Raw genomic sequence first — 25,606 nt, forward strand, 5'->3', positions numbered from 1 at the left:
AAGTTAGAAGACTCTTATTAGCTAGAGGAGGTAGAAACATGACAGTAGCTTTTGAAACTCTGAAATGTGAACTTGAAGTAGCACAATCCTCTGTAACATTGACTTACTAAAACAGAAGGTAGTATTTTCTTGGAGCCCATTGTCTAAAATTGTCAAACTTTCCAATTTTCACACTCCTCAACAAAGAAAAACAAGAAAAATCACACTGCTAAGGAGAGTAGGTGTCAAGGCTTACATACAAGTTTCTTTGATTCCCAAACCTACACTCTTTGCACTGTGACACAGACACTGATTCCATTAAAACAAAACTTATATAAAGTCCTACGCAGATAAATATAACACATTGAAAGCTAGGCAGACCTCATCTCTGCTGCCAAATGAGGTAATGATGGAAAGTAAACACAAATATGGAAAAGACTGGTTGTGTCCACAGCTTTACAAAGAAGGGCATCTGGCTGGGAATAACACTTCATTCATCCCAGTGGTGTGCACTGAGAATATCACAGTTGGAAATACAACTCCACCTCAAATTTGATGGGGAAATTAAATGTCTTAGATGGGAAATGAAACGTGTAAAATGGTAACAAAGCAATAATTATTGCTTATTATAAAGATCAAGAAATTAGTTTCAGAATAATAATTTCTAAATAATAAATATTGAAAAGGAAAGTTTGAAATTTTAAAATAAAAAATATAAAAAAGAACTTTGTGAATATTCCCACTTTTCCTGTAGTCACAAATTCTCCTACACATACTCCTAAATACATTATATAAAGATACACACACACACACCCCTGCATACATACCCACAGAGTGCTCTCTGAGGACAAGACTTATTTCTTCAAGCTGCCAGAGCAGTGCTGAGAACTTAGCTATTCAATAAATATTCACTGAGTGAATGGAGGCAAAGGAAAAAGTGACCCTACTGTGTATCAAGTTAGAAAATGTACAGTGAATATAGTTTAAAGCTCACCGAAGCCTAAAGTATTTGGAGAGACAGTGAGAATACCTAGCTGTTGTACATAAAGAATTCAAACTCTTCAGTCTCACAAAAATTCTAACCCATAAACTATATATATGATTTCTGAATACCTCAGGGTTGGGCCTGGAAAATATACCCCAATTTTCAAAAAGACTGTAGCACAGAAACTATGGAGAATGGAGAATAATGGAATGCCAATAAAATATTTAAGAAAAATATTTCAAAATTAATTCTTTAACCAAATACACTGGTTCATATCTTTAATCTCAGCTACTCAGTAGGCAGAGAACTATAGGACCATGATTCTAGGCCTGCCTGGGCAAGAAGTTAGTGAAAATCAATTTAAACAAATAACCAGGCATGGTAGTTCAAACTAGTAAACTCAGCTTCTCAAAAGGCCAGAAGGAAAATTACAATCTGAAGCTGATCTCAGGAAGACACACAGCATCTACAAGCACAAAAGTAGTAGTAAAGTGGTGCCTTGTAAGTACGAATGTTTGAGTTCAAACCCCAAAAAGAAACCAAGAAGTCATGGTTTAGTACACATTTGTAATTCTTATAAAAATATGGTCAGGAGGAGCTATCATGAATTCATCTTAAGTTACACTAGATTTTAATTTTCTTTTATGTTGTACTTGAATTACTGACTTTGAAAGTTAAGGCTATACCAAAGTCAGTTATAATAAAAAACTGATACTCACTGAGCACTTAACCTCATAACAGACATTCAATATTCCCAATTTATTCTTCATAGTAACAACATGAGGAAAGATATTACTACTGACATTTTAAAGTAGAGTGTGACACAAGAAGATTAAAGCAAATTGTCCAGGGTTAAGGGGCTAGTTGACTGTAGGGCTTGGGTTCAACCCAAAACTCTACCTTCACTAAACTGGTTCTTACAGACTTTTCAAATTGCTATAGCTTTTAGCAATCGTATAGAAAAGGCAGGAATCAATGATCTTCCAGTTAGGCGATTTCAATATTAGCTGAATATCTGCCTAAGAAAACATGAAACAAAAGTTTCTAGAAGCAAGCATTCAGAGTTCCATATTGGATCCAACCTGTTTATCACATTGTTTTTAGTAAACTCAATGAAAGCTCTACTGGTTTTATAAGCATAAATTTTCAGAGTTGTAGCATCTTTGGGAAAACAGAGAAGTAACTTAAAAGTACCCAAGAGTTTTAAGGAAAGTTTATGTTTATGTATGAAAAAACAAAGAAATAAATGTAAAGCCTTAATGAAGTAGAAAGAATCATCTTTAAAATACAAAAGAAAAACAATATGCTATATTTAAACCAGGCTATTGGTAGACTGAACAGATAAAAGCACTACTGGAAGGACTTCGGAACTTCAGAAGAAAAGAATAAAATATGATGATCCTTTCATCCACTAATCATACTTGTTCAAGAATAAAAAGCAACTTAGGGTGTGTAAAATCATTCAGCTAATTTATTTTTATAACAGCCCAATAGAAACACTGTGAATGGCCAATAAGTTGAACATATCAAAACAAATCATAGGATCAGCTCATTCCAGTGCCTATAAGAAAACTGTTGGCCACAGAAAGATAACTCACCCCTTAGAATAGGAGTGATTCTATGAAAAGCAAGTGCACAAAACAGCTTCCATTTTGTAAAAGAAAGTCAAGAAAGCAGGTTGGAATAAGGGAGAGAGGGAAAAGAAAGAGAAAGGAAAGAAATGAAGAGAAAGAATAGTAGGAAGAGGGAGACCAAAAGAAAAAAAATATGAATCATTTAATAAACACTGGATATATTGGTCTACAAATATGCATGCATCATAGTTATTTAAGGCTTCATAAAATAATAACTGCTCTCTTTATATGTAATGGAACATATTTTCCATTGTATAACTGTCCTTTCTTTATGGTCACAGAGTAAAGAGACAGTGCATAGAAGTTATGAAGAGCTAAACCTGGGTAGATTTTAGTCTTGTATAAAGATGAATTCTAACAGTACCTAGCAATGAAATGTGTAATATTTCATTGTATACTTGTACAATTGTTTATTTAACCAGTCAGTAATCACTCTATCCCCTAATTATTTCGATTCTTTCTGATCTTTGCTATTATGTTGCAAAAATAAATCTTACTTATACAGCCAAGTTCATTGCTTCACTATTCACAATAGCCAAGTTATTAAAATAGCCCAAATGCCCTACAGTAGATAAGTGGATCCAAAAACATGTGGTACCTATATACAAAGGAATTTTACACAGCCATCAGAATGAATATTATGTTATTTGCAGGGAAATGGATGTACCTAGAACAAATCATGTTAAGTGAGGTAAGCCAAGCTCAAAAACACAAATGGCACATGTTTTCTCTTATATGTGCAAACTGGATCTAAAATGAATCAAGACATGATAAGTTATACAGGACTCTAAGCATTCACACAAGCAAGACCAAAGGAAGATACTCTAAGGAGAGGGACACAATGGCACAATGTCTACATGCCTTTGATAATACAAAATAATATTTATCAAAATGAACTCCAGGAAATTGATACAAGTTTTTTCTTTGTTACTGTTTTGTTTTTAATTTTCATGTTGTCGGTTATGGGGCATAGAAATAGAGGGACAAAGGGTGAACAAAGCAAAAGTAGCACTCACTAGACATTATGTTCATAATGAACTATACAACTTATGGATAGGGTTAGGAGGGAAAACCTGGGAGAGAAAGAGGGGAAAGGGGGACATTGTCCAAAAAGAAAGTTACATTACTTATGTAATTTAACACCTCTGTTTGTGATAACAATTTTTTAAGTAAAAATGAATAATGTTTTTGGTACATTTTTATTGTAAAAATACTGTACAGAGGGGTTACAGTTACATGAGCAAGGTAATGAGTACATTTCCTGTCGAACATTGTTGCCTCCTTCTTTGTTTTTCCCCTATCATCCCTTCCCTCCCACCTCCACAACTACCATCAGCCCTGTCCTCCCCTCTCCTCCCCACCCCCAGCCCCCTGACAAAGTTGTAAAGTTTGTTTTCAACATAGTGTCTTCTTCATCTCATTGATCTCATTGTTATAATGGGTCACACTGTATCTCTATTTAAGCATTTGTTTTTTTCCCTTCCCCTCCCCAAATTAGAGAAGTGGATATAAGATGCAGGGCACCAGAATCAAATACAGTGAAAACAGGGGTTATACCATGGGGGAGCAACATACAAAGAAACAAAAATCACATAGTACATTATAAGTACTTCTTGTTCTATATGCAAACATACTTGTAAAATACAAGGGTACACAGGATGAAAATTGTCATTAATATTGACAAATATCTGAAGAACAGATACTTTGCTCTCTGGAAAATATGTCATTGAATTCCTTTAGCTCTGACAGAATTTTCATCTGAAATCTTATATTCTAAGACTAGTGTAAAGGATATGTTAACAAAGATTGGTACACAGTTCCCCCATTTAAGAAATCCAATCTCCCTTAATCAAGCCTCTTAAAAATATTTTTTCTTTAAGATTGCTAATGAAAGGCTGAGCCCAGGGAGAAATCCCAGGGTCTTTCAGGTCAAGCGCTGCTTCCTAAGAGCTTGCCTTCTCCTGGGTGTCCAGCTAAGCAGGGTTGATCTCCACTTGGCTGGTTCTCAGCAGGAACATCCCAGAAAAGCAGTAATGTGCCCTCCTTCCCTGCATACTTTCCCCAACTGCCTCACAGAAAAAAGGTTACAAAACTGCCAGACACCATGATGCAACTCAGGTGTCCTGTAGCAACTACCAGTCACCACCTAACATCCATTTTCCTTTATATCACAGTAACAGTTTTACCCAATAAGAAGTCTCCGGGTTAGAGATGGCTGTGCCAGGCAGCCATTACTGCCATCTGAGAAAGTTCTAACCAGTGGAACTGAACATGTTTGACCATTTGTTTAAGAGGAAATCATTTCCTTTTCCTTCTGCCTTAGTCCTTTCCCTCATATTAGAATGCAAGCATAATCAGTATGCAGACACAAATATAAATACATACACACACACACACACACACACACACACACACACACACACACACACCTCTACACACAAAAATGTAGGGAGCATAGAAAATGGAGGTATAAACAAAGGTAAAAGCTTAAAGAAAGTATATGTTTAGCCTTCAGGTTAAAACACTACAAGTAAGAAAATGAAAACAATTCAGGTTAAAAGACTACAAGTAAGAAAATGAAAAGAAAATAAATGCTTAAGTAGAAAATATTGCAGAACAGATCAAAATAGAACACTGAAATAGGAAACAATTATTTTTTTATCTATCCAATTTATTAAGAGGGAACAAATGAGAAAAAATACTGTAAACTTAGACTTTAAGAACAGCATCACACAGGTAAAGACTATTGATTGTGAGAACATGATACTGACCTGCTGTGTCTTAAGATTAATGATGCCCTCAATTGTTTTAGTGTTTGGAAAACAGATATTTGTCAACATAGTATCTTTACAAGTTCAAATGTAACTATATATTCAACCCTTTGAAAACTCAACTCATCCTGTTTTAGACCATTAAACAATAGCTTCCATTTTTTCTTACTGAGTGTTAGAATTACCTATAGACATTTGTGTCTCTAGACACTCTGATTTAATTAATCATTGCTGGGATGTAGGTTTGCAACATTGCAATTGGCCTCTTCAAGGTACCTCTAAAACACAGCCATAGTGAAAAACCACTGCATATAAATCATATTCCTGTTGGGTGCTGGTGGCTCCCACTTGTAAGCCTACTTACTCAGAAGTTTGAAATTGGAAAATCCTAGTTAGAAGCCAACCTGTGAAGTATTCACTAGACCCAATCTCCAAAGTAATTAGCAAAAAGCAGAGAGAGTTATATGCTTGTAATATTTGAATATCAGCTGAGCAAGCATGAGGCTCTGAGCTCAAACACATGTATACCAAAAACAAATGAAATAAATAAATACGTAAAAACATGCTTGCATGGGAAACAATTATTTTTTATGCTGTACTTCCACACCTGTTGTCTATTTAAAAGATTACACTTCATGATAGGAAACTACAATTCAAATCCCATTGCCTACTCATTTGGAAATATTTTAACTCATTTGGATTTTCAGTGGTTCACAGAACAAAACTGAAAACTTTGACTTGAAGTAAAATTAAGACTTGAACTGAAACTTTATGAAGAAAAAATGCTGAACCCCACTGAGTGAACTAAAATGTACTTTGTCCTAAAGAGGTACTGTGCTGACTTGGGTATCAGGTTGAAAAAGCAGTTCCCTTGGGGGGAAAAAGATCATTAACAAGTTTTATGACTTGTTCCAAAACATTCAGATAAAAGGTTTTCAGTTTCATTTTGCCAAAATATATTTTTCAATATTATTTGAACAGGTAATTTAAATACATACAAAATTAAGAATCTCCTTTACCTATGGGGCACATGCCTAGATACCCAATTATTACATACAAACCTACTGTATGTACTGATTTACAAATTAGGCTCAGTAAAAATCAGTCAGAATAGTTAACCATAAAGAAATGGTTGTGATATACCATCAAAGTTATTTTAAATTTATGAAATATCATTTCTAGAATTTTCTGCTATTTGGATGATGGTTGACCACAAGTAATTGAAAGTAAAGTAAGATAAATGGGATAAAGGAGAAAAATTATTTGGCCGGTCTTTTTTTTTTTTTTTTTTTTTTTGGCCGGTCTTCTTAATACAAGGACTCTTTATGTTAAAAAGTAGCCTCCAAAGTAAAAACAGTAGACTTATAATAAAGGACCACCTATAATCCTGGCTATTCAGGAGGCTTAGATCTAAGGATTGTGGTTGGAAAACAAGCTGGACAGGAAAGCCTGTGAGACTCTTATTTCAATTAACCACCAAAATACCAGAAGTGGAGTTGTGGGTCATGTGGTAAAATGCTAGTCCTGAGAACAGAAGCACAACAGCCAAGCCCAGAGTTCAAGTCCCAGAAGTGACACACACACAAATTTAAAAACACAAAACAAAAACAAAATACCTAGGAATGAAAAAATCAAGACATCAGCTTCTTAATTTTAAGCTATGTCTATTCTGTTCATTTATTTCCTATTATATATATATATATATATATATTTCCTATTATACTGCACACATTCAATCACTTCTTTTTAAATAGACCTTACTAAAAAATGTAAAGAATGCTACAATCACCCAATTGAAGTTTATATAGACAGTATATAGAATACAATAATTATGGTTACATAGATTATAGCCTTAAATTAATTGTGCAGTACATTTATAAAAAGAACTGTTCATCTAATTTGATAGTTCTTTCTTTAATAATGGAGGCAAGTAAAATCATACAACTTTATCTAACCTCCCCCACTTTCCTTGACAGCTTGTCTATAAAAGTCCTTGGCATGTTGATGAGATTTCATTGCTTTTGTCTCTTTTTCTTGGTGTTTCAATATTATCACTGTTATCTGAAATTGGGAAGGCTTTGAACACATTAGGACAAAAGCATACTGAGCAGATAGCTGGAGCCCTAAGCAACACATTGGTTCCTCCCCATAGGAGATGACGTGTTATAATGAAGATTTCCATAACTCTGCTGGATCTCACAAAGCCTACAAATCCCTCCCTTTAGAAGCAGCAACAAAATGTATTTTCTTCACTGTCTTCTGTATACAATGGTTTGTTTTATGTAACATTCTCCCAAAGATGGTGATTTACTGTGCAAGGGTTATCAAGGGCTGAGCAATTACTTTTACTGTTAAATTCATGTTCCCATGGCTAATTAAAGCCCACAGATACACAGTTTGTTCCAAAGTAGCTTTACAATGATATGATGAAAGACTGACAAAGCAAATGAGATTACTGAATTACCATTTTTATAAAAGGAAGGTCCATTAGCACCTCTATTTTATAGCCAATCACTCAAAGGACAAAAGGCTAATTTTCTGTGGCTCTTCTATTCCTATTCTACAGTAAAATGAATTGTTTTCTTTCTTTCTTTCTTTTTTTTCCGCTAACTTCATTGAGTGCTAATACTTACTCTAAGTTGTCTTTTCACCTTATTCTACTTTTATTTAAAGACATTGTTGTGAGTGCTGACTTAAAGATGCAGATATCTGCAAACTAACTACTTAATTCTCTGACTTCTCATGGATTTGAATCCATATCTATATTTATTTTCCAGAAATTTTCGGTGATATTTCCAATAGCAAAGATTCTTTTTCATTTCATTTTAGCAACTTCTTATTGGTTTTCTTAGTAGTTCCATATTTTTGTCCCCAAATATTTTTTCAATCTACAGGATTGTCTACTCATTAAATGTGTGGGGAATTAAACTACTATAAAATTGACTTTAAAATAATAAGAAACCTCATTTTTCATTTTAGCAGTCTTGTGAAAAGAAGTAGTTATGTATTCTGACTTGATTTCCTATTAGAAACAGTGGGTGCATTGTGTTAAATTCTTCAATAAGCTGTTTTTATGTTCAGTTCTAAAGGATTTGGTAATTAGGGACAAATATTCCAATGATAACCATGCCTAAATGGAAATAAACAATAATACTGAAGAAAAATATTCAAGGTAAAATTTTCAATAGCAAAACCCAGACTTCTTCTATAAGCAAATTAATATTTTCCTATGCTTTCTGCAATAAATCAATTGTATTGATAAAAATAGAGAATACCTTTGGAAGGATAAATTAAATTAGTTTTAAATAGATACAATCATAAGAACAATTTATTATTTTCATCTGAAATCATTCTCTTAATGTGATATGAAATTAGTACAGTTGACAGATACAATACTTAGGCATCAGGGTGACATTAGATACTCAAATAACAACAGATTTACCACATACATGGGATTACCCAGGAGGATTGTTTCCTGAAAGGTTCTTTAAAACAAGTGAACTGTACATTTAAGTTTTTCAAAACATATTAAGTGTAGTCCTTAATTAATAATTTTTCTTTAGAGAAATTTCAATGTTTAATGGAATTTTATTTCATATTTATGTTTAAATTACTATAAATCTAGAAATAAAGAATGTTGAGGGAAGAAATCTTTCCTAAAGAAATGCATATTTTAATAGCAATCTAATTTTCCAAACTAGTAATATTTTTTCCAATATAAATAAAAAGATGTTAAATCCACATACCTTACAAGGTAAGACTAAATAGTTTATTCAATATTTTTGTCTGTGACACTATCCATCTTTTCCTACAAAGTAACATTTTTTTATTGAAAAGAATATAATTACTAAACTCATATAAAGCCCAGCTAGCCAATGGGATGTTATAATGTAATAGTGAGACACTGCTGTACTCATGAGATTCAATATAAAAGAAGTTACTCAAAAAATCAATAGGTAATTTATAAAGTCATCACTATTAATGCTGGCATAAAATATTTCATTTTATATACAACTGAGATAAAGCATTTGATCTTAGAATAAAAAACCTTAAATCATTCAGTGAGTAGGTATTATTTCATTCCCTACATTCTATTTAGACATGTGCATACATGGTATCAAAGCATATCTGTGGCTCTGAAGTTGCACAAAGAACTCCTTTCTCATGGCAACTTAATGAAAGGAACCATATAGGCTTTGCCTATGGACAACTGCCATGTGCCCATTGTAAGGAAGCAGTATAGAACAAGGGTTTGTTTCAGATTACAAAGGACAGGGACAGAAGCATGCAAGGAATTAGCTGGAATGTAATTAGAGGGTGAATAGAAGGAAGATACAAATATAATTGTATGAAAAATCTTGCCAAAATGCTTACCTAATTGAAGAAAACTATAAAAAAAACCTACATAAATTTAAAGATGTAATACTTGCGCAAACTACTTAAACAACAATGGATAAACATACATAGCTAAATCAAATGATACAGTATGTAGTTATTAAAATCACGTTTATATAATGTATAAAAATGTATTTTCTATGTATTATGCTGAAAACAGGGATATTACAAATTTATAACCTCAAAAATATAAGAAAAATACAGATAAGAAGAGTCTAATTTTTAAGAGAACTAGATAGTAAATTGTAAGTTTTCTGTTCTCTCATTTTATACTTTTAATCTTTGTGAACATTCTGCAATAATTGTATCATTTTGATAGGAATAACCTCTATAAGGGTACATTGTTTTCTTTTCAAAGAAAATACTCTCTGAAAGGGATAGTTGGAGAAAACAAAGGAGGGGCTAACAATGCTGGACAAGAAATGCACTCATTACCTTACTCGTGTAACTGAAACCCTTCTGTACAACATCTCTAGAATGAAATAAAAAAAATTTTAAATTACTCTCTGAAAGTCACTTTGAAATAAATGTATAAAATCAGGGTAATATTGTATTTTAAATAGTTGAACTTTTCTATCAGAAAATGATACAAAGAAGTCTTAAATATGCATTCTATATCCATTGCATATAAATAAATGCTAAATGCTTATGTTTCACCCCATTTTTAGAAATGAACAGAAAAGCTAACCAAAATAAAACTGATCTTTGAATTCTTATGCTCTTTGATCTAGAATATATATATGTGTATATATATATATGTGTGTGTGTGTGTGTGTGTGTGTGTGTGTGTATATATATATATATATAATTTTAAGTCATTAAGGTGCTTATGTCTCTCTGTTTTATTCCAGTTGTGTGACTCTCATTTGTTGGAAATTACTAAGAGGGTTTATTGAGGGAGGGAAGATTGCTTTCAGTTTGGTTTTTCATTTTGTGTTAGCAGCATGCATTTATATTGCTATAAAATCAAATCATCTATAAAACAGGTTTCATATTTAATCTTGGTAATGTTGCCAGTATTCTATTAACATGTTAAGGCAACTTTCCAAAAAGTGAAGTAATTTTTCACATAACTTCATAATTACAGAGAAGGTAAAATATAACATGTAGGTTTTTTTTAAACATGAAAGAGGGCAAGCATGCTGTCCATGGGAACTCTAATTCTACTCTGTAAAACTTCAGTTGAACACTATTTCAAAGAAGCATCTAAGTAAAGAATGCATACAATGGTACATCTGTTTAAGGATCTTGAAGTGCTTCAAAAAGTCAGGGATTGTAATTCCCATTTTGAAGGTGATATTCATGGACTCTACACTCAGACTCTAAGATTACTAAATGAACCCCATGCAGACTCCAAGAATTACAAATAAGCATTCCTTCAAGTCACATCATTTGCATTCAGACCTACCAACACTGAGACAATCAGGCCTCTTCATTTTTTTTCCGATTTTCCCACTACCTGGTTCTTTTAACAGCTCTCATATCAAGCATTTGGCCTCACATACCACCTAGCTTTCTATTAACAGGGCTCAACTAGTCTTTTTTTTCCCTAAACAGCAGTGAAGATTCTGGATGAGCAGAAACTCAGAATTCATAGACTCATAAAGTTAAAAACAGAGTAATTAATTAGTTGATTAATGATTCTTAGTAAACTCTGGTTGAAAATACTTATTAAGAATAGCAAAGATAAAAATCACAAAAAAAGTAGAAAACTGACCACACAGTCTTTATTTTCTGTCAAAGCTCAGAGGAAAGTCCAGTTTTCTGGAGCATTCCTCCTCCACAAACACTTCCTGTCTCTCTCCAGACCAACCCTGCAGACTCCTCTCTCGCTAAGAGTACCAGTTTGCAACTCTGATCACCTCTGTATCTCCAAGAACATCAGACAGGCATTTAGAAAGCAATCCTGTTTAGTTTAGTAGCTATGTCAGATTAATGTGAAATAATGAACAAAGTGCATCTGTATATTTTAATGAAAAAAAAAAACTAAAGCTATTATGTATAATGAGGCTTTCTGAAAATGAATTTTTAATGTTTTGAAATCAATGCATAGATTAGGATAACAAACTGACTCAGAACTCTAATTTTGATTCCAGCTTGGACTCATTTGAATTGGGTCTATGGGAAGCAAAGTAGATTATTTAATACATTTTAAATGAAAAGCATAAAATATCTTGTGAAGTCACTTATAAGGGCTGTGGATGTAACTCAGTGGGACAACACTTGCCTAATATATGCAAGGTCCTGTGTTCAAAACACAGCACTCTCAAGAGGAAGGGGATCATTTGTATCTCTAAAATTAATGTTATCTAGAGATTAACACAATTAATCAATTATAAAACATGTTAAATTTTTGCATCCTACCACTTGTATCTATTATTTTAAATTTAAATTAGTGATTACATTGATGATATATTTCCAAGTGAGATATGAAGCAACATAGAACAAATCTGTTGTAACAAAGATTTGTTAAAAAATTATACTTTAAATGTAATGTTGAATGTTAAGTTGCATGTTCAATAGCAATAGAAGAAATAAAGAAAATTCCCAATTGGAATAAGCACACTTGTGAAAAGCAAATACAAATGTTACTGGTTTGTAATAAATTCAGCCATCAACTCATCCTCTCCAGTCTTTGAAATAAAACAAAGTCTCAGACAAAAACAATTCTATGAATTAAAAATCATACCTTTCTTAGTAACACAGTAACACCTTTCCTATTAGCAATCGACTGGTTCATACTCTCTGAAGCACAGCACTATCATTGTGGGAGACAAAGCAGGGCCCATCTTACTTTTCTTCATTTTTGCCAGACAAGAGTAGCTACTCAGTGTTTGTAAGTTCAAACAATCTGAACTGAATTCTAGACCAAAACAATTTCCAGTTACTGTAATAAATATAAAACTTTCTGCACCTCTTCTCAGGTCAAATTTCAAACCACATTCCTTAACATTTTTTGAGGGTGGGTGTGACCAACCCATTTAATTTTTCCATTTCTCTACTCTCCCATGCCAACCCAACAATCTATAGTCAATATACTGGGACACCGTTAAGCAAGCGTCCCAAGTGGTAAGCACAGGCCTGACAGCTGGCACTGTTGGCACCTACAAGTTATTGAACTATTTGTAATCAAGTTCAATTCCAGTTCTATTATTGTCTCTTACCTATCCCTCTGTTTACCTCAATATAGCCATTGAATATCACTCAGACTCTAGAGTTCTTTGTTCTCTTTACCTCTTTTCAAGTCTCTGGACGCTACCTACAAACAGGTGTGTTTTTATATGATTCCCTGGATTCATCCTCCTCCTTATTCCTATTCTACCTACCTCCCCACCCTACCTTCCCATGTGATATATGTTCTTCTCCATGAGAGCTAACAACCAAAACCTCGTCCTTCCAGCCATTCTAACATGGTAATTGGCCAGAGTCTATCTTTCTATCTTCTTTAAGCATGCCAACATTGCTTACACAAAAGGTAATGAAATAATGAAGTTGTACGCTTGCCACCAAACCTACCTGCTATTACTATAGACACCACTGTATATCTGTCAAGGTTGAGAAGAAAGACTATTTATTAGGGGACCACTTTATTGGGGGAGCACTTTTACAAGAGGGGTGGATTAAGGAGTACCTTAGGATTGGGCTGCTATGTTACACAGAACATCATGGGTATATGCTTTGTCATGAAAATAAATTCACTTAAATAAGTGTATTTAGTGCACTGTAATAGATGCTAAATGAATAAAGAGACCGAGATTTAAAATATGTTTTCTCTGCTCATCTGGCAATATATAATAAACTGTGTTAGTAAGCTATAAGGAAATAGGAACACGATAGAGGACTGTGACTAGCGCTGGCAAAAAGAAGCACTTACCAAATAAATAAATAAATAAATCTTGTGATATATGTAGACATTTTTCATTTAAAGGAAAAAGGGATTTCAGGTAATGGTATAAAGATGGTGTAATTTTTTCCAAGTCTTTCCATTTCCTAACAAATGGGGCAATGTCATTCTTTCTGAGGGAGGCATAGAATTCCATTGTGTATATATATCACATTTTCTTGATCCATTCATCTACTGAGAGGCATCTAGTAGCTTTAATATGTCCTTGTTTGTAATCATTTGGGTAAATGCCCAAAAGTGGGATTGCTGGGTCATAGGGGAGCTCTATGTGAAGTCTTTTGAGGGACCTCCATACTGCTTTCCAAAGTGGTTGAACAAGTTTACATTCCCACCAACAATGCAGTAGGGTTCCCTTCTGTCCACATCCCCTCCAGCATCTGTTTTTATTAGAGTTCTTGATTTTAGCCATTCCAATTTGGGTGAGGTGGTATCTCAATGTTGTTTTGGTTTGCATTTCTTTTATGGCTAGGGAGGTTGACCATTTCTTCATGTGTCTATTGGCCATCCTTCTTTACTTGCATCAATTGTATTTGGAGTTTGGGATGAGAGAATGTGATCAATATGTAAATGGAAAAGGAATGAGGCACCTGGTGGCTGCCATATAGGTAAAATTATAGCCATCATTGTGCAGTGGCTTGTGATGTCTGGTTTTATCAAGAAGACAGAGACAGAGCTACCACCAATTTTTAAACAAAGGACTGACAGCATTACATTACAGGTCATTTGTAAAGTCCCCTCAATCACTCACTGGCAAGCGAACACTCTTGCCTGGCACAAGACTTTCCAATCCTACCTGACTAATCTTCTCGACCTTCCTTGGGGCTTGGTATGGGACAGGAAACAAAATCTGACCTTACCAAGTTCCTTTCTCCAAGGCAAACAGGAAGTCATTCCTATTTTAAAGAAGCCAAAATACAACTTGACAACAATCACAGAGAAATTGAGCATTGAAATGGGAGACTGGGATTTCAACCTACTGCCTCCAAAACCACATATGTGGCATAAAGTAGTTTTCCACATGCCACGTTCATTTATTCTTATAAAAATTTATATTATATTATAATCAGTTAATAAAATAATAAATTAAAAGGCCAAAAGACCAGGCACTGGTGGCTCACACCTGTAATCCTAGCTACTCAGGAGCCTGAGATCTGAAGATCGTGGTTCAAAGCCAGTCCAGGCAGGAAAAGTCTGTGAGACTCTTATCTCCAATAAACCACTCAGAAGACCGGAAGTGGTGCTGTGGCTCAACGGGTAGAGTGCTAGCCTTGAGCTGAAGAGCTGAGGGTCGGCTCCCAGGCCCACAGTTCAAGCCTCACCAGTGACAAAAAAAAATACTAAAAGGTAATTCTACATAGAATACATAGAATAAGAAGGTTGAGCAAAGGTTATCTTATCTTGAACAAAGGTATCTAGCAAGGTTTAGAAATGCTTAAACAACAATGCTGACACTCAAAATAAAGATGGCTGTCAATCTGCCTTCTTCAACCCATTCACCAATGAGCATGGTTTTACTGATAGTTGTCTCAGTATATCAAAATGAAAGATGAGATTTGTAATCAAAACATGTGTTATGAAAATGGCAAAGAGTTTCTTTTTCACTACTTCAAAAAGAAATGTGTAATCCAAAAAGAAGGCATAGGAGATAAGAGCCATGAGGGAGATGGACTACTATAATGGCAAATATTTTCTCTAATTTTCACAAGTTTTGTAACTATGGAGTCCTGAGCGAGATGTGATGAGATTTTTGTTTTATCATGAAAATGCTTGAAATAATTTAAATTGGATACAAAGTTAGAAAATGTCCAAATTATAATAAAAACATGTCAGCTTCTATCATGTAGTTTTCAGCTTCATTTAAAAATGAATTTTTGGTAATAAAGACAAGAAAAAATTCACACAATTAGATTTTTATATTTGATATTAGGCAAATAAAAGAACAGCTGCTTTTTTCTAGAAAGAGAGTAGGCAGCAATGAAGTTAAGAGTAACTTCCACCATTTAAGGGAAGACCTGCTATTCAATGACTCAAACTATTAAAACGAATTTACTGGTTCATTCTAACTAAAATCAAGGATTTGAGAGATCATTTTCAATAAGTGCGAATTCAATAAAATCTGTTTAAGAAGACAAACAGCTTTTATTCTGAACCTTGCCACTCCTATTCATCAACCTCAAAATTAGTACAGCAAGTACACAATACCACATACTAATTCACATATTATTTCTGCTTTAACCATACCAAAATAGCATAATGAATATGACAGTGGTCTGGATCTAATGTTTAAAATTGGTGATAATAAAGCCAGGGGCCAGTGGCTCACTCCTGTAACCCTAGTTACACAGGAGGCTGAGATCTGAGGATCGCGATTCAAAGCCAGTCTAGCCAGGGAATTCCATGAAACTCTTATTTCCAATAAACCACCAGAAAACCAGAAGTGGTGCTGTAGCTCAAGAGGAAGAGCGCTAGCTTTGAGCTGAAGAGCTGAGGGGCAGCGCTCAGACCCAAAGTTTAAGCCCAACAACAACAACAAAAATGGGGACAATAAAAATGTTGTTAAAAAATTCAGATAGTAGAGTACAGATCATAATAAGAAGTAGGAATTCTTTGCTGAAAGGAAAGGGAAAGGGATAATAGAGAAGTAGCTAGTGCTGGTGCAGTTCTCATTCTTAATAGTATCTCCAAACCTCCAAATAGAATAATTGTTGCATGCCTCAAAACCACACAGAAAAGAGCTATTTCACATATTAAAATAATAAATGTTTAAGTAAATGAAGTCAAGCTATTAAAATAGTTACAAGTAGACTATACTTTCACATTACATTTTTACTGTTTATATGACAATACATGAGATTAAACTCCCAGATCATATTTGCCCAGAAATATCTCTTTAAAAGTCTTATGAAAAAAGGATTTCTCAGACACTAATGATAGTGTAATTCTCCTATAATATTTGGCTAAATGAAATAAGAGATGTTAGGGCTAGGAGTGTGCCTAGCAAGCACAATGTTACAAGTTAAAACCCTGACACTGACAAAAAAAAAAAGAAAAGTGAAGGAGGGACAGGGACAGAGGAAGGGAGACGGGGTGGGAGAAAGGGAAGGAAAGAGGTACAGGAAGGTGTGACCTTGATGTCTCTGTAGAGGACATTTAACAGCTGTAAAATTAAATGTGACCCAATTACAGTAACAGTGCTTTTGGTAATGCTGAGATGTTACTTTCTCTAAGTTTGACTAGGAGATACAGGTTGTGTGTAAACTTAGGATCTTCACAAAACTCCTTTTCCAATTGCTTTCCTATTTTCCCTCTTATTTGTCTGAGTCGTTCCAGTATATAGATAAAAGCTAGTCATCAAGGTGCAGGAGAGCTCGAAGCGCTGCCTAGCGTCATTCCTCAAGTGCATGAATGACCAGCCTTCTCAAAACACAGACAACTAGAAATAGAGCTGTCAAAACTTTCCTTTAAAAATGCTTATTTTTCTCCTGAATTATCAATATATTTCACCATTTCTTTGTCATGCCTCAAAATTCAAAATGATAGACCATTTACACCAAGTTTCAAAAATTAGAAAAAAGTGACTAATTACTAGAATAAATGGTTCTAATTCTTTTAGTATTTCCTTGGAAAGGTGCTGTACAGAGTTACATTCTTGGTGACTTTATCTTAATTATGATGGTGATGCTATAGTTATATAATATATAATCAAACAGTAAACTGGACAAAAGGTACATAGCCCTTCTTTGCATTATCTTTGTAAATTCCTATATATTTGTAATTTCCAAATAAAGAGTAGAAAATAAGAAAATATCGATAAAGTACATAATAGGAACCATACCTCAATGCTAATATAAAAAACAATAAGTAAGAAGGAAATTATTCCCACAAATATAAGAGATCAATATGGATAAGTAGCCATGAAAATAAATTAAAACAAAACAAGTATAAATTGCAATAATGTCAATGTGTTGACAGTCAGCTTAATGGAGTTAAACATGTATGACACCCAAATTACCTATATGTGAGCTAAACATACCCTGCATTCCAAGAATATAGTTGCTGGAGACCTACTGCAATAAGATACTAGTCTAAATTTTAATTTTTAACCATATAATTTTCATGGATATCAAAATCACAATCATATTCAAAACTATTTAACTTTCCCTATAAAAAAATTCACTGAACTACTTTTAAAAAGAAGGGCACAAGGTAAATAAATGTGGCACTCCAAGAAGACAGACCATCAGTGATTTGGGAGATAGAGAGAAGCATCATGGCAGTCCCCAGATTCTAGATAGTGACTCACAAACCATTCAGACTGGACCATGCTGAGAGAACATCCCATCCTTTGCTGACTGGGATGACTGGGAAAAATTCTCAGACGATAGGTGATGCTGAGCTGTAAATCAAACTATAACTTAGTATAAAGGGTTTATCCTAGGTACCATGTACCTCCTATAATACAGACTCCACAGAAACAATAATCTCAACACACAAAGAGCCAACAAACCCTTGAAGCATTTTCATAAACATATACTTACCAGAGTAGGTGTGATGAGATATTTTATTTGACAATATTTGGTTCTTTAAGTTTTCTGTACTCTATCAAAATAAAATGTGAACAGTTTGAAGACTATAAAGGTTCTTAAATTTCTTCTAATTTTCATGTCTTCAATTACATCTCAGCATTGTTTCTGAAGGTTGGAAAGAGAATGTTTTTACCTGAATATGATTAGAAATCTCAACTTGACTTCTACCAGTAGCATTTCAAGAGTGTTATACTGTCCCCAGGGTATTAACTTTGTTTTAGCACTGTGCGAGTTCAGGATCCTAGCAGAAGCTGTGCTCAGCATCGTTTCAAGAACCTGAATGACTATCTGCCTCCAAGAGGCTAACTGGGGTAAGAGTGGCTTTTAGAGCCACATGCCCAAGAAAGTGTCAAATTGTGAACTCTTGTTTTTCTAAAATGAACACACATACACACACATACACACACACACACACACACACACACTTCTGTGTTGAAGTATTTTAGTTCACTTCTAAGCATGAAAAATAGAACAAAAAAATTCAAGAACATACTGAAATTATTTTATCCCTAATGATAATACATGTTAAGAGAACACAGTTGATGTTAAGGTCTACATATACCAATAGGTAAAGTCTAGATCTATATATCAAAATTCTAAGACTGAACATTATGCATAATTTTACATGCCTAAACCCTAAAAAGGCAAAAAAGCCATCTGTAATATGAAAAATATTATATGATACTATATCTAATAAAATAAAGTTTAAATTCCAAATTTTTCATTATATATTTCTAAAGGATTTGTAGCACTGCTGTTTTTCATTTCCGAACATCTAAATCTTAAAACATCTGTAATATATTCCTGTTCAATCATACATTGCTAATTAACACTGAGAACATATTCCCATTATGATTAAAACCTAACTCTTTCCAAAGTGATACCACATTTGTAAGCAAGTAGTTAAAAAAAATCATGCTGAGCTGAAAATACTGGGTTTCTGTGCAAGATGAATCACCTTTCTTATCTGCACTGTTCAGATCAAAATGTCACAACAATTAAATTACAATTTTGTCTGACATCAATATCCCATGCAACAGAGGAAAACATACAACCCTGATTTCAGAGGAAAACAGACAACCCTGATTTCAGGGATAGTGTTTGCTTTTAACTGGCAGACAAATTGAGCAATGAATCAAATTTTGCTAAAGAAAACATGAGACACACTGCTAGATCACAGAGGTCAGGGAATTCATCAAGAATGACTTCCCTAGAACTTTGTTGCTTTTGACTCAGAGGAAAGAAATTTATCTCTTTTTTCATACATACAAATATAAAAGACACATAAGACACATATTATCTATATACTACATAGGTCTATAGATGATACTAAGCAACACATGAAAGTAAATCACACTGATCCTATTCTATTACATCACATGTGCATACTGATAGTTATGTGCATAAATATATGAGTGCATGTTTGTAATTACAGAGGAAAGAAAGGAGCCAATACTTTTGCCTTCAAAAGTCTAGAATCCTCCATACCTAACTCATCTATTCTCTGATCATATAAAATATTATACAAGAGTCGAAGGAAATCCTAAAATTGACCTTGAGCTGCTGCACTTTTCTGAGGCCAGAGTATTCATGGGCATAAATCTAGCTGGAGAAATAGGAGAGAGATCTCTGGTCTCCTAATTGCTAATTTATTATAATGATCAAAGTGTAAAGAGATGGATTCCTTAAAGCTGACAAATAGTATAAGTAGAAATAATGACAGGTCTTTATGATTACATAATTTTGTATTTATTTGTAAAGGCTCAGCTTTCAAAAATCTTCTAGGACTTCCGGAGAAAATGATGTTGTACTAGAATCTTCTATCAAGGCATACTTGGATTCCATAGACAATTCCACTATAATGTTCATTCAGAATTCAGACAGCAAATGTTCTATGCTTACCAGACAATACAATCTGTTACAACAACTCAATTCTTTAGTGTATGGCAAATGAAGGCACAAAGACAGAGGTAGTTAACCAGGGCTCATGCCTATAATCCTACCTACTCAGGAGGCCTGATTCTGAGGATCAGAGTTGAAAGCCAGAAAACCCAGGCAGGAAAGTCTATGATCTCCCATTAAGCACTAAAAAACTGTGGCACTATGGATTAAGTGGTAGAGCACTAGCCTTGAACAGAAAAGCTCAAGGACAGCATCTAGGACTGAGTTAAATCACCAGGACCAGCAGGAAAAACAAAAACAAACACAAAAACAAAATCTCATGGATATGGTTATGTTTCAATAAATCTTTATTTATCAAACATGTGACAGGCTAGATTTGGCCTGTGGGTCATTATTTGCATTCACTGGCATAGGAGGCTAAGCATGCTATTCAGAGAATAAAGGTGAAGAACAGATACATAAAGTGACACATAGTTTACTCCACTAACAAATGGCAGACACAGACCCTTTCTGACCTTTTACCCTTTACCCTTTATCTCCCTATTGAAACAATATCTCCCACAACACACAAGACCAGAAAACTGATGGATTTTGAAAACAAACAGAAAAAAAATGAATAGCTGTCAGACAAAAGGCTTCCACCTGGGAGCTACTTGGTAGGATCATAGTTCAAGGCCACTCAGGGAAAACGTCTACAAGACCTCTATCTCAACCAATAGCTGAGTATAATGGAACATGCCTGTTATCTCAGCTAATTGGAAGGTAGAGATCAAGAAGACTGAGGTTCCAAGCTAGCCAGGCAAAGTCTGCAAAAGGCCATCTCAACAAAAAAAGAAAAGTATAAAATGGAAGGATTTGGGATCCAGGAACAACCTAGCAGAAAGTGAGACCCTGTCTCAAAAATAACCAGAGCAAAAGGGGTTGAGGCTGTGGTTTAGTGGCGGAGCACCTGCCTAGTAAAGCCCTGTGTCAAACTTGAGTACTGGTATTTTTTTTAAAGTTCAAGTATTCAGTTTTAAATCGATTGTATCTTAATATTTGCACATACCCTTCTTACTCTACTAGAAATGGTCATTTGAAGGCAGAGATTATGTCATTTGTAGATCACTTCCAGCTAACACATCACACAGAGCCCTGTTTTATTCTAATAATTAAACAAGCAAATGTCCTTTAAGTAACTAAAGTCATCTCAAACAAGGTACTTTTCCCAACAATAACAATTTTCCCCACGTTGGTCCGACATCATCAGCAATGCTGTTAAAATGTTTTGCTCTACAGTTTTATTAACAATCCAATCATTGTATATTATTTTCAAAACCCAACCTGAAACCTACTGCCTTCTCAAATTTAATACCACCTCTCCATAATTAAATTTACTAACTAAAGCAATACTGTCTTCATTTCATCACTGGTACTTAAAATACAAAGGTTCCTAGCATCTCACAGATGGAGATGTAGCAGTCTAGACTGGGATCTAGATATCTAGCAGAACTTTTTAAAAAGCCAAGGATCTCTTTCAAGGTAGTAATAATCTCAAATATTCCCTGTAGTTCCACTATATAGAAGGGAGAGATTCCACATTCTTACTCTGCTTATCAGAGACTCTCCCAGATTTTGCCACTGGATCCAGTTTGTCTTATTTTCTCCTCCTTTCCTAGGGTGTGTGTGTATGTGTGTGTGTGTGTGTGTATGTGTGTGTGTGTGTGCGCGTGCGCGCGCATGCTGGTACTAGGTTTGTGTGTGTGTGTGTGTGTGCGCGCACACACATGCTGGTACTAGGTTTGGCTGCCTGGGCTGTAATCCTCAGATCTCAGTTTCTTGAGTAGACAGGATTGAAGTTGTAAGCCATTAGCACCTGACTTTTATTTTGTAATCTCAGCTTTCTCCTTTTCCTTGAGGGAAAAATATAAAACTATTTTTAAGCAAAGTCTCAAGGTATTCTTTCAACATACACTTTTGACCACATTGGCAAGAGATCAATCCCTATATATTTCACCAGGATCATGGCTGTTCTGTAAGACGAGAAATGACAAGTTATCCACAGAGAACACCCATGGCCCCCACCTGCACATGTCCACAAACCCTTTCTTAACTAAACAAATGGTCCACAGTCCTGTCTCCTGTTATGCAAAAGGATGTTATGTTCTCAAGGACACTGCTTAGCTCTCTCCTGCATCATCAGCTTTTCCATTTCTACTGGCTCATTAACAGAGCAAACCATTGCATTGCACAACTTTAACATTACATTCTATGGCCTTCCAAATAACTGCCTGCCCCATTGTTTTTGCATTTCCAACAAACTAGCACTCATGTCCAAATTCACATTCTTAATTCCACCACCACCTTATTCTCCCACTATCTTCCCCTTCTAGCTCTATTATGGAATTATGGAAATATACTATCTTTTGTCATATAGGTAATTTTTTCACTTCTTTTGCTCTCATGCTCCACACCCTATCTATCATCTTGTAGCCTGTTATTCTCAAAATATTTTTCTTTCTCTCCTTTTTTTTTTTCTTTTTCTTTTTTTTCTGGTGCCTGTAGTGAGGCTTGAACTCAGGCCTCAAGCTCTTGATAGCTTTTTCCACTCAAGGACTGATGCTCCAGCACTTGAGCCACACCTCTGCTTCTGGATGTTTGACCATGAATTAGAGGTAAGAGTGTCTGGGAATTGTCTGCCTAGGCTGATTGTGTTCTTGGTTCCTCAGACCTCCTCTTGAGTAGGTAGGATTACAGATGTGAGCCACAAATCTCTTTGATTTGTTTAGTCTCTTTGTGTAGTTTAAGTGGCCTTGAAGGCAAGCTCTTCCTGCATATGCAGGAAAGTGGTGGGGTTACTGGTATGTAAGGACTTCCTTTACAAGCCTACTTTAAATTCCTACACACACTTTTCCCCTTATCAGAGCATTTAAAAATTATATCATCTTATTATCTTTATCTCTCTCCAGAAGAATGCATATTCCAAGATATCCAAGATTTGTTCTCTGCTTCTACCCCATTGCCAAAAACAGTGTTTGGTACATAGTCAGCAGTGGATTTTTGTTGAGGAATGCCAAAGCACGAGTTGAGCTAGCCATATGAATCTGATCATGCTTTCTGTAAGAAGCTAATAAACTGTGTCATTCGCTCTTGTGGGTCCTATAATTCTACAACAATTCTTTATGTGGTACTGGGAATATATTAGACCATGCTTGTTGAGCTTATTTTCCAGACAATTTGAGATCAACGATTCCTCCCGATTGAAAGTGGGAAAAGCCTTGGCAAGGTGAATACATCCTGTCCTTTCACGACAGGAGATAGGAAAAGCTCTCCTTCGTCGCCGGTTAAACACAGCCATGCCCCCAGTCCTGTCCCACGGCGCTGCACGGCGGTGCCCGGGCTCACTAAGGTCCCTTCCTTGGACCTGGAGCCTCAGGGGGACAAGAACTGGTCTCTCAAGTCTGTGGGGAGCTGGCCCCGAACACACTGAGCTGTCCCAAGCGGAGGAAGGTGCGTCCTCCCCTGCTGTGAGCGCACCGTCTCCACCGCAGGACCCCGCGTCGGGGGTCTGCGGGCCGGACCAGCTCGGGCGCGGTCGGTCAGCCCACGGCGACTGCGCGCGGGGTCCAGGCGGCAGAGACGGACAGACAGACACGTCCAGCATGCCGTCGGTGCCGCCTTCAGCCGCTCAGCTGGCCAGGCGCGCGGCGCTGGGCCGGGGGGGGGGGGGGGACCCTCGCGGGCCCCGGTGGGACAGAGCCCCGCACCGACCTCACCGCCCGCGGCTCCCCAGGAGTTTCTGGAAACTTCTGGAAGGCCCCGGCGCTGGCACACCCGGGGGCGAGGAAGATGTGGGGGTGACTTTAGTCCCACCGGGGAGAGGGGGGGGTCCCCCCGAAGACGCGGGTTTGGGGACGGGGCCGCGGGGCCTGACGGACCCCGGGGCGCCCGGACGCACCGCAGCCCACGGGCGGGTGTGGACGCGGGGTGCGCCCCCCTCCCCGTCCTGCCCACGCGGGCTGGGCCGGCGGGGAAGAGCCGAGGACCCCGGGGCCGGCGGAGGCCGCGCCGCCCCGGACCGCCGAGCCGCCGCCGCCCGGGGAACTTGGCAAAGAGAAAGACTCGGATTACCTGCGGGCGCGGCGCGCGGCGGGTCTGCGGTACGGCGGCCCCGCGGGCTTTCAGCAGCTGCCGTAAAGCAGGCGGCGCGGCGCGACCTGTGGCCGTGGCCGTGGCCGGGCCTCCGTTCCCACGGCCGCCGGGCCCCGCCGCCAGCGTCAGCGCCGGTCGCGCTGAGTCATTCAAACAAAGCAGAGCAGAGCAGACCGACGCGCGCGGAGCCGAGCGGCCGCCCGCGCCGACCCGCGCACCCCGCGCCGCGGCCCGCGCCGGCCTGCCCCGCCGGCCCGCGCGCCCCGCGCCGACCAGCGCCGGCCTGCCCACCCGCGCCGGCCTGCCCCGCGGCCCGCACGGACACGGACAGGCGCGCGGAAGGCGGCACGCTCTCGCTCCGAGGACGGTTTTCCTTTTCTTCTTAAAGTCCATGACCAGGACTCGAACTGGGTACCCGCCACTCTCGCTCCAGGGCTCCACCGAGCCACGCCACCAACCCCAAGGAGACTTTGTTAATGCTTCTTTCCCCTTTTTGCTGTCATTGCATAGGCGACGCGCGGAGCCCCTACACTTAAGTCAGGTGGAGAGCACGTATCCTCTCGGGTAATGTCGCCCCTGCCCTTGCTCCCAGTTTTCCCTCCCTGCCCCACCTGCAAGGTGCAGAGTTCATTTTCAACTTAGTGTCTACTGAGTAGCACTGCTGCATTTTTTTTTTCTTGTGGTCGGTTGTGGGGCTTGAACTCGGGGCCTGGTCGCTGCCTTGAGCTTTTGTTCTCAAGGCTATTGCTCAGCTACTTTGAGCCATGGCGCCACTTCTCATTTTCTGGTGGTGTCATGGACTTTTTCGCCCCGGACTGGCTTTGAACCCCAATCCTCAGACCTCAGTCTTTTAAGTGGCTGGGCTTCCAGGCGAGAGCAAGGGCACCCAGCCCAATGTATTTCTTTTTAAGACGGGCATTTTTCAGTGCATTGATGTCACAACCAAATTGCTGAAGAAAAACAGCCTAGGATTCAAATAAGTTATTCGAGTACTGTCTTTTTTTTTTTTAATTCCTAAATGTTAATGCGAAAGGAGAGATAAGACAAGCTTAAAGGAGCATTTGGATGAGTAAGGCACAAAAATGAAGGCTGGGAAAGTGGCTTGGTGGTAGCCCTTGCCTTTCATGAATGAGGCCTTGGGTTCGATTCCTCAGCACCACATAAGCAGAAAAAGCCCGAAGTGGCGCTGTGGCTCAAGTGGTAGAGCGCTAGCCTTGAACTGAAGAGCTGAAGGACAGTGCCCAGGCCCAGAGTTCAGGCCCCCCACCGACAAAAAATAAAAAAGAAGCAGGAATTTCTTGAGTAAATGAAATAAATAA

General features: G+C 37.2%; 1 long non-coding RNA gene across 1 annotated transcript in view; it reads right to left on the minus strand.

Annotated features, from left to right (window-relative positions):
- LOC138804427 (uncharacterized) overlaps nt 1–24,375 on the minus strand; it is a 100,179-nt gene extending 75,804 nt beyond the window's left edge. The window contains exon 1 of the long non-coding RNA XR_011365256.1: nt 24,267–24,375. This is a non-coding gene — a long non-coding RNA (uncharacterized lncRNA). The remainder of the gene's footprint in view (nt 1–24,266) is intronic.
- Between the last annotated feature and the right edge of the window lie 1,231 nt (nt 24,376–25,606).

The sequence above is a fragment of the Dipodomys merriami genome, unplaced genomic scaffold (assembly GCF_024711535.1).
Source record: "Dipodomys merriami isolate MVZ:Mamm:240054 unplaced genomic scaffold, mDipMer1.0.p SCAF_363, whole genome shotgun sequence".
NCBI lineage: Eukaryota > Metazoa > Chordata > Mammalia > Rodentia > Heteromyidae > Dipodomys > Dipodomys merriami.